The sequence below is a fragment of the Rhamphochromis sp. 'chilingali' genome (genome assembly GCF_963969265.1).
Source record: "Rhamphochromis sp. 'chilingali' genome assembly, chromosome: 1".
NCBI lineage: Eukaryota > Metazoa > Chordata > Actinopteri > Cichliformes > Cichlidae > Rhamphochromis > Rhamphochromis sp. 'chilingali'.
Window position 1 is genome coordinate 61,427,475 of NC_137929.1, and position 19,225 is coordinate 61,446,699.

At 42.2% G+C, this 19,225-nt stretch overlaps 1 protein-coding gene across 1 annotated transcript in view; it reads left to right on the top strand.

The window, feature by feature from the left end:
* The window catches only part of LOC308410647 (putative nuclease HARBI1), a gene marked incomplete at its 5' end in the record, with an annotated part of 167,699 nt that overhangs the window by 136,609 nt on the left and 11,865 nt on the right, over window positions 1-19,225 (top strand). The gene's annotated exons all lie outside the window — the stretch shown is intronic.

Below are 19,225 nucleotides of genomic sequence, written 5' to 3' on the forward strand. Positions count from 1 at the left end.
GCGGTCTGGAGTGTGGGGCCTCCCTGCTGCTGCGGAGTCGGGGCGGTCTGCCTCCCCCCACCGCAGGGAAAAGGGTAACACCACCTGGGGTCTGGGTGCAGTTCCCCCCTCCAGGGGCAAGGGTACCTAGACCCGGTTTGTAGAGTACGCTTGGGGAGTGTGATCGTGTGTACAGCGTCTCTTTATGTCTGTCTCCACGTTGGTTGAGTGTGGAGTAAGTGCATATGAGAGTATGAGGGTGGGAATGGATGTTTGTATATGTGTGTGCCTGTATGTCTGTGTCTATATGTCAGGTTGGGTGTCAGGCGCCACCTCTCTGGGGACATCTCAGGCCCTCCAAAGTTTGGAGGCCTATCACCCCCTACCACCACTTCCCCTGCCAGTGGCGGACTCCCTCAGACATCGGTGCGTTGGTGGTTCTTTGTGTCCGGGGATGGGCGTCCAGGTACACACCGGCTCACTCCTTGGCGGCCGCTTATCGGGGCCTGGAGCCTGGGGCTCGCTCGGGCCACTTCGGAGGTGGGGTGCCCCCGGCCTCTCGGCCTGGGGCTCGGTCACTCAAGCACGGCTGGCTGCCGGTGGAGCTCACGGGCGCGTCACTGCAACTCCCCCTGGCTTCTGCTCCGCGGCTGCTGAGTGAACCCTCATCTGGGACTCTCCTCAGTTCTTACTGGGACAGTGGCGCGGCTGCCCCTCTGTTGGTCTTCCTTGGTCTCTTGTGTTCTGGGGGCCTCTGGATGTCTGGAGTTTTGATCTCCTCCATACCTGCTTCATGCCCTGGAGGACGGGGCTGTGGCCCCCCCACACCCTCTAGCAGATCATTACATGAAGGAACCTTTTAAAAAAAAAACAAAAAAACAAGCGCGTCCATGCTCACAGGTGTACACACGGGTGATCACACCCACAAACTACACCCTTTTTGGCTTCTACCTCAAAGCACACTGTGTTCTGTTGATCTTATGTGCTGCACAATAATGTTTAATATTTAGTATTTTCTGTCATATTCCCATATATCATTGTGATGTTGTTTATTTTATTACTCTTGTTCTCTTCTGCTTGTTTTCTTTTTTCTTTCTCAGCAGGTGATCCAGGTGATTGATATATGCATTTTTTCTTTTTTTTTCTGCTCATTCTGTTGGTTTTTGTCTTTTGCCCTTCTCCCCTGTCCCTCTTCTCAGCTGTTTCTCTTTCCCTCTTTCTTTCTCCCCTTCTTTCCCCCAGTCAAGTCTGTCCCGTATTCAGTAAGTGAAAATAAAATAAACAATAAAAGGTGAATCAAATGGACCATTACGGCAAGGCTGGGATGGTCAATTTGGTAAAGTAAATCCGTTGGGCATCTTTCTTTGCCTTTAGACAACAATTCTGATGGCAAAAGAGCCAAACGGGACAGGCAAAAAACAAAAAGAAAAAAAAAAAAGAGGGAGCTACTCAGTCCTAGATCCTGCAGTTTCCTGTCCAGCTTCAAGGGAACGATGGTATTGAATGCTGAGCTGTAATCTACAAACAGCATTCTCACATACGTGTCTCTCTTCTCCAGGTGTGACAGGGCAGTGTGTAGTGTCAGGGCTTTGCGCGCGTTCACCTTCCTGAAGCACTTCCGCACATCCTCCTCAGACACAGTGTGCGCACTGACGTCATCCGCGGTGCGCACACTGTCCGGTCTCATGGTGTTCGCTGTGTCGAATCTAGCGTAGAATACGTTTAGATCCTCACACAGAGAGGCCGTGGTCTGCGGTGTGCTGGTTTTCCCTCTAAAGTCTGCGATCGTGTTTAGTCCCTGCCACATACTCCGAGGGTTGTCAAACTGTTGCTCCACAGGACTCACACATGCAGGGCTGTAGACAGGGGGATTGCCCTCCTTACAGACAATATTGATTTGTAAATGAATAACTAACGATTTTGTCAGCACAAAGTTGTGTATTTGGAGCACAATTCTACAAGAAAGATAAGTTAGTTCACAAATGCTTGTGGTTAAAGTGCTTTGGCACTCTTTGGCAATATCGTTGTTAAACTTAGTCATCACCTCGGCCTCTTCTGATGAGCCGTAGGCTGCTGCCTGCCGTTAGTAACGCCGTTACTTGTAACACCGTTATTCCCATCAATGTTTGCTGTGTCTTTCTGAGATGTATTGATAGAAACCTTTGCAGAGACAACAACACAGTATAAACAGTGTTCTCACGGGTACTGATAAAAAAACCCAAAACCAAATATATACTTTTAGCTCTTAATTCTGCTTCAGTTTGTTTTCTGTAACCTTGAACTTCACATGTTAAGTTTGCAGATGGTGAGCTTAAGTTTCCAGAATGTAAATTTACTACAGAAAATATAAGTGTTTACCTGTGTGAGTGTTTTTACTGAGGAAGCTCAACAAAGCCAGTCCTTCTTTGTATTACTTGACCTGACAAAACCAACAAACCCAGGCGAGAGATAAAGGGTATCACAACAGCAGTTATCTGTTTTCTCTTATTTTGTTCTAAAACAGGAGACATTAAAGTCACTTTAACAAAATGTATTTAAATAGTTAAAGGTTATTGGCAATAACCTACAAATACGACTGACCTCTGTTCTAATTTGAGCCCTGCTAGCTGAAAATCACAATATTTTCATCAATCAACAAAATGCAGTGAATGAACAAAAGATGCATCTAAATCAAATCAATACTTGGTTTGAACAACAAGGGAGGAGGAAAAGAGTTCCAATGGATCACAACAGTGAATTCTAAGAAAACAAGATGTATTTAATTTCATCCAATCCAAACCATCTTTATTTATAAAGGACTTTAAAATACCCAGCACAGGACCAAAGTGCTGTACAATAAATGAGTTAAGAACAATAGAATAAAAGAAAACAGTAAAAAAAAAAAGCACATAATACATAAAAATGAAAATAGCCTTATATTTAAAACAAGATAAAACAGTACAGAATAATTAAATAAAAACAAAACAAAGAAAAAAAAAACAGAAGTGGCCTGTCTTATCTCTAAAGGCAGATTGTTCCACAGTTTTGGAGCTGCTACAGCAAAAGCACTATCTCCTCTACGTTTACACTCAGTCCTGGGTAGACTCCCAAACAGGTGATCACCTGGTATCTAAATACACATTTTGGGGTACCTGTGATGGACTGAGCAGTGAAGGAAACTTAGGCACAGGTTAAAGTCCAAAAAATGATTTTTTATTTAACCCAAAAAACATAATTGGTTAGCTCATGCAAAAAGAATCAAAATCTTGGGCCCATAAAAGAGGTCAAACTAACAAAACTCTACTCAAAGTTGACAACACAACTTATAACTCAAACAAACTGACCTCACTTAACGAGACAAAGGGGAAACTTAAATAGTGGCTGATCAGCCCACAAAAACAGGAAAAGGGGTAAAACACACAAAACCTAACTAAACCAAACATAATGAACTCCAATTCCCCCCCATGGTCCTGAGTTATGGCGTGAACCAATTTGTAGCCTTCCTTTAAAGCTCGCTCTGCCCCTTTTCCACCTCTTGGCTCCTTAATCAAGGGACTGGAACAGCTGCAACTAAGGTAACTCAGAAAACAAAAGATTAATCATACATAACAGTGTAAACTAAAATGTGCGCACTTATTTTAGAATGCAGCGTTATGTGGATATATGAATTAACTAAACCAAAACCAGTTATTTATTGTCCTGTAAATTAATTCCTATATTTAAAGAAAGAAATGTGAATGCAATGTTACTTATAAGCCTCTACACTAACATGGTGGGTATTACCACTGTGTGGCTGTAAGTGCAGCCATCACACACTCCCCCTCTTCAGATCTCTCCCTGGGACAGCGAGAGAGACAGTCTGCAGTGCAGTTATCTTTGCCAGGGATGTGGTTGATGGTGAACCGGAATGGCTGGATTGCAAGGTACCATCGCGTGATCCTTCCATTTGTGTCCTTCATTCTCTCTATCCATTGAAGAGCTTTGTGGTCTGTTTCCAATATGAACTCCCGTCCGAGAAAATAATACCTAAAGGAGTCCAGGGCCCATTTGATGGCAAGTCCCTCCTTCTCGATGGTTGAGTACCGCACTTCCCTCGGAAACAGCTTGCGGCTGATGAAGGCCACTGGATGACGCTCTCCAGGCGGTCCCTGTAACAGAACAGCTCCCAATCCTCTCTCTGAGGCATCAGTCTGAAGAATGAAATTTCTCTCAAAATCAGGGCTGTGCAAGACTGGGCTCTTACTCAGAGATTGTCGTAGGTCCTGAAAAGCCATCTTAGCCTCCTCTGTCCAGGTGATCTTATTGGGACTTCGGGCACCAGTCAGATCCATCAGAAGAGCTGCCCTGGCGGAGAAATGAGGGATAAACCGATGATAGAATCCTGCCATACCTAAAAATGATCTCAGCTTTTTTCTGGTCTCTGGCAAGGGACAGGATTCTATGGCAGTGACCTTATTGACTTGAGGTTTTATTACTCCATGTCCAATCACAAACCCAAGGTACTCGGTTTCAGCCTTAGCAATGGCACACTTAGCTGGATTAACAGTCAACCCTGCAGACTGAAGACGCCCCAATACCATGCAGTCCAAAGGGCATGACTTTAAACTGGAACAAGCCCCACGGGGTCCAGAAAGCGGTCAGCTCTTTTGAGCGCTTAGTCAGTGGTACCTGCCAATAATCCTTGCAGAGGTCTATTGTTGTCAGGTATCTGGCCTTCCCAAGGCGCTCAACCATGTCATCAATGCGGGGAGTTGGATATGAATCAAATTGTGATATTGCATTCAGGTACCTGAAGTCTATGCAGAAACGGATACTGCCATCCTTCTTTGGCACCAGGACCACCGGGTGGCACCACTCGCTCTTCGAGGCTTCAATGATTCCTAGTGACAACATCAGGTCGATCTCCTCTTTCAACGGGATCAATAGACGCTCAGGTATCCTGTAACTCATTCTCCTCACAGAAGCTCCATCTTTCAACACAATGTCATGTTCCACAATGTCCGTTCTACCAGGATTTTCACTGAACACATCTAATTTACACAGGTTTCTCACCTGAGCCTGTCTTTCCTCAGGAAGATGGTTTAGATCCAGGTCCTGAGGAGTGGGTTTTGGCAGATACTGATCATCCACTTCCTCCTCCTCTGAAACCTCCCGGATCAGAAAGACATCTGCTTTTGGTCTCTCCACCCATTCCTTAAGCAGGTTAATGTGCAGTACTCTGCTGGAGCGGGGCTGATCTGGAATAGCGACCTTATAGGTTGTTTGTCCAAGTTTCTTTTGGACCTCATATGGCCCTTGCCACTTTGCTAACAGCTTACTGTCATCACTTGGAAGAAGCACCAGCACCTTCTCACCAGGACTTTGCCGAGCTGACTGGTCGTACCAGGCCTTCTGGTGCTGCTGTGCTTCCGCTTTGTGGGCTTGGGCCAGCTCCGTCATCTTCTCCAACCGTTCCCGCATCTGGACAACATAAGAGACAACATTGACAGCCTGTGATCTTTCTTGGTCACCCTCCCAAGTCTCCCTTAGAAGAGACAAGGGGCCTCGTACCTCATGGCCATACAATAGTTCGAAAGGTGAAAAACCTGTAGAAGCCTGGGGTACTTCTCTATATGCAAAGAGGAGGTAGGGGAGCCACTGATCCCAGTCTGTACCAGTTTCATTGACAAATTTGCGTAACATTTGTTTCAGAATCTGATTGAAGCGCTCTGTTAGGCCATCTGTCTGAGGGTGGTATGGCGTTGTCCTCAGGCTCTTAATCCCAAGGAGCTGGTACACCTGCTTCAACAAAGTGGACATAAAGTTAGTGCCACGGTCAGTAAGAATCTCACGAGGAAAACCAACCCTTGAGAAGAACTGTATGAGACAGAGGGCGACTGCTTTGGCTTTTATTGATCTCAAAGGAAAGACCTCTGGATACTTTGTAGCGTGATCTGTCACAACCAGCATGTAACGGTTGCCTGCCTTGCTCCTTTCTAGAGGACCAACAATGTCCATTCCTAGCCGTTCAAATGGAGTGCTGATAATTGGTAGAGACTGGAGAGGAGCTCTGGAGGGGATTTTAAGAGAAGACTTCTGGCACTGAGGGCAGCTTTTACAGAACAGTGTTACATCCGAGCGCACACCAGGCCAATAAAAATATTTTCTAATGCGGGCCATGGTTTTGTGCTTTCCCAAGTGGCCAGCCCATGGAATGGAGTGTCCTAAGGAGAGCACCACCTTCTGGACTGCTCTAGGAACCACCAACTGCAATGCTGAACCCTGCTGACGATACAGAATGCCATCTTCCAGCAGAAACTCCCCCTTGCTGTTCAATTCTTGCTCAGTCCCTTGGCTCCTCTCTGCAGCTTTCTGGAACAGAGATGTTAGAGATGGATCGTCATGTTGCATTTCAATAATATTAACAGGGATTTTGAAACCCAAAGGTAACTCAGGCTCTGTGCTAGGAGCTTCTCGAAGAGCAGTATGTAGAAACTTCTCTTGCCTTCTCTGTCCACGTGACTTACGAGACTTCCCGGGTGCAGTCTCTATATCCGCATCATAGAAGGGCAAGGCACGGAGTGGGTGTAGGGACTCCTCTTTCTTCTTAGCTTGAGCTCTTGTTACTGCAACATTGCATGTATGACTAGGATTCAGCAAGTCAAACAACACAGGCAGATCTCGACCCAGCACTACTGGGAATGGCAGATTCTCTGCAACACCAATATTTAGAATATACGTTTGTCCTTGTACCTTGATGTACAGATCTGCTGTTGGATATGACCTCTCATCTCCATGAATGCAGCGAACAGGAATTGTCTCCACATTAACTTTATTTGCGGGTACAAAGTCTCGGTGCACAAGAGTCTGAGTACTTTCTGAGTCAACAAGGGCCTTTAATGGTTTCCCATCAACCTCAACTAAGGTCATTTTGAAACCATTCTCAAACTCCACTTTAGGCTCCATGACTGTCCTTTTTTCTGTGCTGCCACAAACACATCAGCCAGCTCTGCAGCCGCCGCTGCAGAGTTTAGATTGCGTTCTTTAATCCATATCTGTAACTCAGGAGACAGCATTCTCAAGTATTGTTCTAAAATTAATATTTCACTAACCTCATACACCGTTTTTCCCTTTGGCTTCACCCACTTCTCATGTAACTTGCATATAGTTCTTTTGGATTCTCATCAGGTTTTACCTCCAGTGAACGGAATCTCAGTCTATATGTCTCAGGATTAATGTCATATTTTTGAAGAATAGCTGCTTTAACTTTGTCATAGTCTAGAGAGTCATCCATATCCATATGAACATACGCACCTCTTGCTTTGCCAGTGAGTAAAGGAATCAGATGAAAAACCCAGTCCATTTTTTTGCCACCGGCAAACTACAGCCATGCGTTCAAATGTTGTTAAAAAATGTTCAATATCATCCTCCTCTGTCAATTTTTCCAGCCTGGGTTCATAAAAGCGAGACTGACCTGATTGAGGATGTATTTGCTCATTACTGGAGCCAGCACAGGGAGGATCCTCCTCTTCAAAGGACTCTGACTCTGGTTGTTCAGGTTCCTCCATTTGAGGCTCAGAGACCTCCATTTGAGGCTCAGGGACCGGGGAGGTACGAGCTTGCACTTCTACCTGCAACAGCTGAAACTGATGTTGCAGTGCTCTAAAGTGCTGTTCCTGGCGGGTAAACTCCTCCCTTCTTCTTGCTTCCTGGGCCTCCTGCTGACCCATATGAGAACGACGCATGGAAACCAGTTCTGACATTGTCGGCTCCTTACCTTGGCTCTCAGTACTATCCACCCCTCCAGAGGCTCCATTTTCCTCTCCTCCTTCTACTTGCTCTACCACTCCAACTGGCTGGTTTTGACAATCTCCTTTTGCTCCTCTGCCACTCCTTCCCATTATGTGCATGGCTTGATGAGTGAAGAGGGGAAAAAAGAGAAAAAAAAATCCTGTGCCTTCAACTGCTGATCCCACTCCTGACACCACTTGTGATGGACCGAGCAGTGAAGGAAACTTAGGCACAGGTTAAAGTCCAAAAAATGATTTTTTATTTAACCCAAAAAACATAATTGGTTAGCTCATGCAAAAAGAATCAAAATCTTGGGCCCATAAAAGAGGTCAAACTAACAAAACTCTACTCAAAGTTGACAACACAACTGATAACTCAAACAAACTGACCTCACTTAACGAGACAAAGGGGAAACTTAAATAGTGGCTGATCAGCCCACAAAAACAGGAAAAGGGGTAAAACACACAAAACCTAACTAAACCAAACATAATGAACTCCAATTCCCCCCCCCCTCCCCCCCCATGGTCCTGAGTTATGGCGTGAACCAATTTGTAGCCTTCCTTTAAAGCTCGCTCCGCCCCTTTTCCACCTCTTGGCTCCTTAATCAAGGGACTGGAACAGCTGCAGCTAAGGTAACTCAGAAAACAAAAGATTAATCATACATAACAGTGTAAACTAAAATGTGCGCACTTATTTTAGAATGCAGCGTTATGTGGATATATGAATTAACTAAACCAAAACCAGTTATTTATTGTCCTGTAAATTAATTCCTATATTTAAAGAAAGAAATGTGAATGCAATGTTACTTATAAGCCTCTACACTAACATGGTGGGTATTACCACTGTGTGGCTGTAAGTGCAGCCATCACAGTACCAAAAACAATCACTGCAGTCAGGTCTGGACTGTGACAAAAAATTACCCTGGGCATTTTGACTGGATATCGGCCCACCAGGTATTAAAGCCATAAAGCCTTTGAATGAAAACAAACACAGCTGTGACAGTGATTTACACTGTCTTCTTGGTATATGTATGATTTCTATACATTTTACATCAGATAAAACTTTGGTTCAGATAATTATTTATTAAAAGTTACACATTTTAAAAGAGAACAAGAAAGAAAAGTATTTCTTTGTGCCCCCTTTCCCTGTTAATGCCCTACCTGGCCCCCTGGCAAAACTTTGCTAGATCCGCCCCTGCACAGTTACCAGCTGTCAGCTACGTAGAAAAGGATCCTGGTGTTATTTGTCTCTCAGAAACCTGTTCAGCTCTGATGATTCAATAAGGACATCTCCTGGTTCCATCTTCACGTTTCCTTCTCACCACATATCAAACCAATATCATCAACAGCAGCTTTTACAGCTGTGGCTCCAGCAAACATCAGCTGATCAAGCTGCTTAAACGTGCTGCTGTTGTTTAGCGCGACATCTGCTGGTGTCCTCTTTCTAGCGCAAAGTGGACGATAAATGAATAAGAGAGAAAAGCCGAGGGGAGAGAATGAGAGAAGAAGAGGCAGCTGACGGCATAAAGATGCAGAATAACTCCAGCTTTGTGTCTTTTTCCATTCTAACTGAAGTCCGGGACAAACTGTTCCTTTTCGCCTCAATACAAAACACGTAATATTTTCTCTGAATACGAGACAATTACGTTTTTTACGGGACAGTTGGCAACTTTACTAACTAGCCTTATGAATAAAATAAAGTTCACTATCAGTAACATCATAGAACCCGCCCATCCGTATACAAACTCCGTCATGCTAGCTAGTACACAGGACGCGTTATTGTAACTATAAAAAGTCAGCACAACAAAAATAAACTACACCTAAACTTGGTTTATATCTGACCCAGATCGACTGCAGGTCATAACTTCTTACCTGAAGTTCAGTAAGAAGCGGACCGGCGGCCGCCTCTGGTCTGTCCCTATGACTGTAGCAAACATTAACAACACCTCCTCCCATTGTGCAAAAATGAAGCCAAAATATCCTGCTTGTGGAGGCTGCCATCTTGCATTTTTGGAGCCAGAGTCTGCGCAGTAGTGTCTTGACGTGACCGCACATACGCCCCCCCCCTACACTTTTTACGTAGCCCGGCTGCTCCAGTTTATTTGCTGATGGGTTTACCGCGACTGACGACTCGTTCAATTAAGGTAAATACAACCATGTAACTGTTATGAAAAAGGCACGCAACTTATCATCTCATAGTTCTAAAACATCTAAAATCACTCTGTTATTAATTTGTTTGCTAGATTAGCCACTAGCATACGCAATGGGTTGGAGCCTTGTTGCTAGCTAGTTAGCGATGCAAGATGCAGATGTGTAGCGATGTAATGCTGTCCTTTGAGATTTTAACATTTAAGACTGTGAGTGTAAAGGATCTAAAGCTGTTTAAATCTTCAGAGCCCTCTACGTCCTGGTAACATGGAAACTTTAAAAACAGCAGCAGGTTTCAGTGGTGTAGTCTAATTTGTTCTTTTCATTTAATAATAGAGTCCATATTATATCAATAGCTACATTCACGCTGGGGAGAAACTAGTGAGGGAGACCATGAGGACTAAGCTGGGTTTCCTGGGTCCAGAGGTTCGGAGAAACTTCTTCCCTTTCTTTCATCACAGCTGTCCTGTGCCAGATGTTCTGTTGACCCACTGAGAGAGGCTTTATTTAAGAAACACCAGGAAGACTGAAGCTCATCGCATGGATCAAGCAGGACTCATGATCTTCACCAGCAGCTCCCTCACAGGGAAATCTTCAGCACTCCCAGGAGATGGATAAACCCAGCATTTCATGAACACTGTGATGATACCTTTGGTCTGTGTAATGCTATAAATACTTAGATACTCCCCAGAGGCTCCGGACTTTTACATACAGATATTATATTCAGTCCTGTAGAAAGTTATATATTTAAAAATATATGATCCTCTCTGGTTACTCTGATACAAATACCTCTTAATCACTTTATGGTAAATAACAGACTATCTGCAAAAACTGTGAAAGAATTCCAGATCACAAGTTTGTAGTTCGACATACAAATGACGACCTTTGACCTTCATCAGATTTTATTTAACTGTGTCAGAGAAAATCAGCTTGTGCTCTTCATGCAGCTGAGTACATCAAGTGTTTAAAACAGAAGCTGTGCAGGTCTGAGATCAGCAGCTTTGTGAAAAACCAAACTGAGATCCTGTTAATGCTGATATATAGTGACAAAGTGACATGGATGATGAATTCTTTGTCTTTAACTTTATCAATAAAACAGCTGCAGCTTTCACTGACAGCACATGTGGTACTTTAACCTTTGTACTGTTTTCATCAGTTAATTTTGCTGTTAACATGTGAACATGATGGATGATCTGTCTGCTATCACTGGGTGGTGCTGAGGTCAGAATCTGAGGGCAGCTCCTGTAATCACAAACAGAACAGAATTATCACAAACTGAAATTCAAATCTGAAATAAAGCTGATCCTTCTTTCACCAGAGTTGGGCAGTAATGCGTTACTGTAATCTGATTACTTCTTTCAAGGAACGAGCAAAATAAGGGATTACTATTGCCAAAAAAAGGTAATTAGATTACTGTTACTTTCCCGTAAGCATCTACGTTACTGCGTTACTAAAACCATGATTTTTTGTGCGAGAACGTCTCATGAAAATGACGTAAGCGAGTGCAACATTCATGACAACAGCTGTGTGCAGATCAACAATGGATAATATATCGAGTGCGGGAGAGAGTATGAGCGTGCAGCATTTAAAGCATGGAAGTACTGACCTTACTTTGTGTTTGATTCCATAAAAAGTGACAAAAACATTAGCGTCCGTTGTTCGTGGGAAGAAAGCTTCTTTTTACAGCGAAAAAAACCCCAAACTTCCGAGCAAGCACTGAGTGCGCTACCACTTAATGGGAAATTTACAGAGAAACTCGTGGATTCTTCCACTGACTGCTGCGGCACACCTGCACCAGGGCAAACCTCCGCCTACCCCACTCCTACTTTACAGGTGAAACAGAGCAACAGGACCGCTGAGTCTTTGATTTTATTTATTTTCTGCTGTGTTTTACTTGCATCAATTTGAAAGACTGAGTGTAAACACACAAAAAAATTATTTTATGTGCTGGAATGTGCAGAAAATAGGTTTAAATGTTAAACAAATTTCTTCCAGTCAGAGAATGTTGCATATAATTAAATTTTTGCTTGATGCATAAAGTTAAAAGATTAAAACTAATAAAACAAGTATTAAAAAGAGACTTTTCCAATTGATTATATTTTGTATGATAGATTATGCAAAAAAAGTTGAATTGGGCTGAATGATCTACTTCTTTATTACTGTCCCAATTCGTGATTGAGGTGTGAGACAAACGACTGGTCCAAGGGCGTCAAAACAATGATTTTATTAAACACATGTGTGGGAAGATGCACAGCTCAACACGGATCTCCCGTCAAAACATACTTTCAGAATAGTTTTATTATGTCAGGGTTCACGCCCCTTCTCGCGTCGGAAAGAATATCACATGCATAGATTATAATTAGTGACAGTTAAACAAGTTTCCGTGTTCAACAGCATTTTGTCCTATATGGTTGTCTGGCTTCTCCGGATGATTCCTGTAGACTTATTCATGGCATGCTTATCTATAGCCCCTCCCGCATCACTAGTTGCTAAGTAGAGACAAAGCAAGACTTTTTTCACCTTTACCCTAGAAATTGTACTTAATGTCTGTGTGTATGTAAGCATGTTGTGCATTCATTCACAGCACTCCAAGTCATTTCTTCAATATATCAATTCAGACCATCACGCTGAACGAAGCTTCCGACCTTAACAGGACTGAGTGCTTAACTCTATCATGAGCACATGTGCAATGTGTAATAACATGATTATATGTTTAATTAATTGAATAAATGTTTTCATCAACTGCCACTGCTCAAAGCTTAATAAAAAGGATATAAAAGAATAAACATAATATAAAAATTATATAATTCCCACATTACCTATTCAGGTTGTAAATCATGTTTTTAAAAAGTAACTAAGTAATTAATTACTTTTGGAAATAAGTAATCAGTAAAGTAATGGGATTACTTTTGGGGGGAAGTAATCAGTAATTAGCAGAGGTGGGTCGAGTATCCAAAAATTGTACTCAAGTAAGAGTAGCATTACTTTAAAATATTATCAGTGTTGGGAAGGTTACTTTTAAAATGTATTCTACTACAGATTACAGAATACATGCCCCAAAATGTATTTTGTAACGTATTCCGTTACGTTACTCAATGAGAGTAACGTATTCTGAATACTTTGGATTACTTAATATATCATCGTACTGTTTACAACTACATACATGTGATTTATTACTATTACTGAAGGTCTACGGCTCCGAACCATAGTAAAGGGACCTCTGGCTATTATGTCGGATTCCGTGTTGGGCTCGTAGCCTAAAACTAGCTTTACTTTGTTGTCTGGGTCAACTTTGCCAGCGAGAGACAGAGAGAGGCGTTGAAAGGCTGCTCCAACCGAACTTATTGTTTCAGAGGAAAACAGGAACACAGCGTACAGTCGAGTCTTAATAGCTTACTAACAGCTGGGCTCGTCAGGCACTCTTCTTGGCTGAAGTGGTTATTATTATATTTACATGCTTCCAGCTCCCGTTTCTGCTCGATGACAGCTCGTACATTTCCTTTTACGCCCTCCTCGCGCTCACAGAGACATAACGGCAGTCCATTCTCCCTGCAGTACTGATTACACTGCCCATGAGGCTACATTCTTTAGGGCTATGCCTGTAACGATCTGCCTATTAGCTTAGCGTAACAACAACAACAACAAGGCACTCTCTCACCCAGGAAACACACTGTGGCAGAGAGAGCGCTACCGCCTGGAACAACAGAACGTAGCTGTCAAACAAAACGCAAACAGTCCTGACTCGTGACAATATGAAACAGGAAAATACCGCCGTGTAATCCATTTATTTCAACAACGTAACTGTATTCTAAATACCACCTTTTTAAACAGTACTGTAACAGAATACAGTTACTCATATTTTGTATTTTAAATACGTAACAGTGGTACATGTATTCCGTTACTCCCCAACACTGAATATTATTACTCAAGTAAAAGTGAAAAGTAGTCGTCAAAAAAGTTACTCGAGAAAGAGTAAAAAAGTACTTGGTGAAAAGACTACTCAAGTAGCAACGAACTGTTTGAAATGTCCAATTTATTTTATAAATAATTGCTATCAGACAAACAAAACTAAATAGCAGCCTCAGAGAAAACAAAACGAGGCATCTTCATCATATGTACATACATACATATGTATGTACATACATATGAGCTCAGTTTACCATAAGTTGTATGGGTGTGCATCTATTTTTGCATATTTAGCAAAAATGTGCTATTTCTTCACTCAGTGAGGTGATGGTTAAGCTTCAGCAGCAGTTTGCTCTCAAGGTTCTTTCTGTGAAGCTGTGACTGTTTAGCAGTGAACAGGAGTCCTACATGACTAAGAAGTCCTTCACAAGCTCCAGATGCAGGAAGAGCTGTATTGATTTTGATCAACAGCTTCTTGATGTGAGGAATGTCATGCAATAGATCCACACCTCCAGTGAATGGCCATGAAAGGTACCTCTCCAGCCCTGCTTCTGGCTTTCCTGACCCCATGGATCCAGCATCTTAGTCGGTTAGGCTGCTGTTTGCGCTGGCATCATCCAGCTCTGTCTCTATGTGATGTCTGATGAAGTTGAGACCTGTGGAAAGATGTGTGGTTTTCAAAAGAATTAGGTCTGGTCATTATAGTGCTGTATACACTGCAAAGCTGCGGATGTTTGGCAAGAAGATGTGATCACACTGGAGATGTTTTTTTACTAACTCTTGTAGAAAAACAAAATCTTGTCATTCATATCCCGCACAAACAGTTTGCAATGAATTCCAGATTAAGTTTAAAATAAGAACGCATGCAAGGCTAAGCAGTGCTAGCCAATAAATCCTCCTGTTTCGCTGTTACTCTGGGAAAAGACAAGAAAGACGGTGATGGATTTATATTGTACGAACGTGATAATTCTGTGTATTGTAATAACGTGATATTATATTGTTCAAACGTGAAAGGTATATTGTTAGAACAACATACTTTTCTATTTTTCTTTTGCCTGGGTGGCAGCTCTACGCTTCCATATCCAAGGCTTTTCAATGTGGCCTCACAAAATTATCACGACTACAACAACCATGAAAAGAGCTGGATGGACATTGCTTCTCAATCACAGCTGCCTGGTCAATGTTTTCCATTAGTAATTTAGCAAAGTTTTTGCTGCTGTCAGACCTGCAGGGTTTAAGCCTGTGCTGTTCTCCTCTGTCATATACTGAACACAAACTACATTTTTTGGACTGGCACAAATAATTTGTGTGCCTTTTTATTTGATGCAGCACACCTGATTGTTCTGTAAATAGATTTAAATGGTTATATACAGTGGGGCAAAAAAGTATTTAGTCAGCCACCGATTGTGCAAGTTCCCCCACTTAAAATGATGACAGAGGTCAGTAATTTGCACCAGAGGTACACTTCAACTGTGAGAGACAGAATGTGAAAAAAAAAATCCATGAATTCACATGGTAGGATTTGTAAAGAATTTATTCGTAAATCAGGGTGGAAAATAAGTATTTGGTCACCTCAAACAAGGAAAATCTCTGGCTCTCACAGACCTGTAACGTCTTCTGTAAGAAGCTTTTCTGTCCCCCACTCGTTACCTGTATGAATGGCACCTGTTTGAACTCATCATCTGTATGAAAGACACAGCGGCAAAGACACTGTCCACAGCCTCAAACAGTCAGACTCCAAACTCCGCCATGGCCAAGACCAAAGAGCTTTCGAAGGACACCAGGAAAAGTATTGTAGACCTGCACCAGACTGGGAAGAGTGAATCTACAATAGGCAAGCAGCTTGGTGTGAAAAAATCAACTGTGGGAGCAATCATCAGAAAATGGAAGACATACAAGACCACTGATAATCTCCCTCGATCTGGGGCTCCATGCAAGATCTCATCCCGTGGGGTCAAAATGATCATGAGAACGGTGAGCAAAGATCCCAGAACCACACGGGGGGACCTGGTGAATGACCTGCAGAGAGCTGGGACCAAAGTAACAAAGGTCACCATCAGTAACACACTACAACGGCAGGGAATCAAATCCCACAGTGCCAGACGTGTTCCGCTGCTGAAGCCAGTGCATGTCCAGGCCCGTCTGAAGTTTGCCAGAGAGCACATGGATGATACAGCAGAGGATTGGGAGAATGTCATGTGGTCAGATGAAACCAAAGTAGAACTTTTTGGTATAAACTCAACTCGTCGTGTTTGGAGGAAGAAGAATACTGAGTTGCATCCCAAGAACACCATACCTACTGTGAAGCATGGGGGTGGAAACATCACGCTATGGGGCTGTTTTTCTGCCAAGGGGACAGGACGACTGATCCGTGTTAAGGACAGAATGAATGGGGCCATGTATTGTGAGATTTTGAGCCAAAACCTCCTTCCATCAGTGAGAACTTTGAAGATGAAACGAGGCTGGGTCTTCCAACATGACAATGATCCAAAACACACCGCCCGGGCAACAAAGGAGTGGCTCCGTAAGAAGCATTTGAAAGTCCTGGAGTGGCCTAGCCAGTCTCCAGACCTCAACCCCATAGAAAATCTGTGGCGGGAGTTGAAAGTCCGTGTTGCTCGGCGACAGCCCCAAAACATCACTGCTCTCGAGAAGATCTGCATGGAGGAATGGGCCAAAATACCAGCTACTGTGTGTGCAAACCTGGTAAAGACCTATAGTAAACGTTTGACCTCTGTTATTGCCAACAAAGGTTATGTTACAAAGTATTGAGTTGTATTTTTGTTATTGACCAAATACTTATTTTCCACCCTGATTTACGAATAAATTCTTTACAAATCCTACCATGTGGATTCATGGATTTTTTTTTTTCACATTCTGTCTCTCACAGTTGAAGTGTACCTCTGATGGAAATTACTGACCTCTGTCATCATTTTAGGTGGGGGAACTTGCACAATCGGTGGCTGACTAAACACTTTTTTGCCCCACTGTAAAATGGTTATGGCTGCATTTTTAGGTAAATAGTACCATATAACATTGTTGTTTGCAAAACTTGTGCATAATTTTTAGAAATGTACAATTTCTATTTGCATTTCAAGTTATGGAAATGATTCATTAAACATGTTTGTGGGTTTTACAGTAAAAAATATTACTTTTTTCTACTCAGATTTTGATTTTTTTTTTCTGAATTTAGATCAACTGTGCTAATATAGTATACCAAAATTCAAAAAGAACTCAAATTTCAGATATTTGAGGTTGTGCTGAAAATAATGATACCAAACAAGGCAAGAAAAACATATTTTAAAGGGGAAATATAGAGGTAAAATCAAAAGTAGTCAAAAACGGCCAATTATACTCTGGACCCCAGAGGGTTAAAAAAATGGTGTTACTGTCTTTAAAGATTTGGCAAGAGACTGAAAACATGCTGCTCTTTGAAGATATTTAATAATCAGTTCTGCACAGGAGCTGAAGCAGAGTGCATCCTGTTGCATTTAAAGTACAATAGTGGTAATAAAAGTACAGTAACGGTAATTAGTGACTGAGCAACCCGGGGCGTTTCGCTTGATTTCTTTAGTCAGGGTAACTTCATTCACCTGCATGGATTAGCTCAGTGGTTCCCAAACTTTTTTTGCTGGGCCCCCCTTGTTTTACAAGAAAAATGTTCGCGCGGGTGCACACGCACAAACACATCCTCCAACCACACAGCCATATTTTGCTCCATTGCAGTTTATTTCACACCTCAAACATTTAGTAAACAATTAAGCAAATACAAGTAATCTGCAATAAATTACAGGTAGTAATAAAATAAACTACTAACTCTTTTACGCTATGTCCACACCTACACGGGTATTTTTGAAAACGCAGCTGTTTCGTCCACACGTAAACGGCGTTTCGATTCACCGAAAACAGAGATTTTTTTTAAAACTCCTTTTTTGCGTTTTTGTGTGGACGAGGAATACAGAGTTCGTCACGCAACGTCAAAAGTATGTGCCTTTTTTCACGTCACGCTAGACTTGTAGTCAAGATTGCCTAATCCAAGACCAAGACAAGACCAAGACCAGAGGGTATCGAGACCAAGACAAGACCAAGAACAGAGGGTATCGAGACCAAGACAAGACCAAGACCAGAGGGTATCGAGACTAAGACCGAGACCAAGACCAGAGGGTATCGAGACCAAGACCGAGACCAAGACCAAGTCGAGACGAGACCAAGACCGAGACCAAGACCGGGACAAAAAAAGACTAACTTTTGTGTGCTTTTGAGGGCTGACATGATGGTACTGACTGGCCCCAAAGTCATCTGACAAAACAGCGATCACCTCCAACAACTAAAATATGAAATATGTAACTGGTTTCAGTTATACTTTATATATAGATAATATTTTAACATCAAACTGAAGATTATAAACTTGAAATTGCATCATGTCCTATTGTAGTAGTACTAGCCAAATTACACTGTATGATACCAACTTCCCTAAAATGGATAAGGCCTGTCAACACAAAGTGATATGCAGATGTTATTTAAAAGTCAATGGTCACATTTATTTAGTCAAACAACACCATTTTAAGTAAAATTCTGTAATCAAACAATATAAAGACATGTGCACACCTCACATGAATGAGATGCAAACTTACAAATATTACATACCAATACAAATTGTGCATTAATAAGAATAAGAACAAGTGCTTAAAAGATTCTGGCATCTTGATGTCTTCAGTGGCATGAGATTACAACACACTGCCAATGAAATCAAGCCTGTTGTTCAGTAGGGCAGGAACAATAGAACACAGACATTATGAACAAATAACAAATATCTTATGAACAAATATATAATGAACAAACAGCATATTTTCAGAGAGGAGTGAGAGAAAACAGTTCACATTTTAAAACAGTGATTGATTGCACTTCAAGAAAACTAAAGATTGCAACATCTTATAGCCTAGCCGTGCACGGTGGGGTCTCATTAGAATGCCTCCTCCTGTGATCAAAAGGTCTGGAAAAGGGTGCACACACACACATACAAAGACAGGATTAGACAGGATGCTCCTAATGATGCTATAAAACCAAAGACAGTGAAATTAAGTGGAACAACAAAAACAACAATAACAATAAATTATTATTATTATACAGTCACCTATTAATGACTTTTTAAGGTCATCTCTCAACCTCTTCAGCGCTGGTCCAGTTTCAACATTTTGGACATCTAAATCTACCCAGGTCAGTCCAAACTGGGGGTCGAGCATGGTGGCAAGGAAGTAGATCCGATGGCTAAACGGCTCTTCTGGATCCTTTTCGTCCATGCAAATCTGCCTGAAAATTCCAGAGAACCGTTTCTCTGAGGATCTTTTCAGTGCCCTGACTATAGTTACGGCCTGGGGCATTTGTACTTCCATCTTTATAAGATGATTCTTCAAGTCCAGAACAGTGGGGACCACCATGCTAAT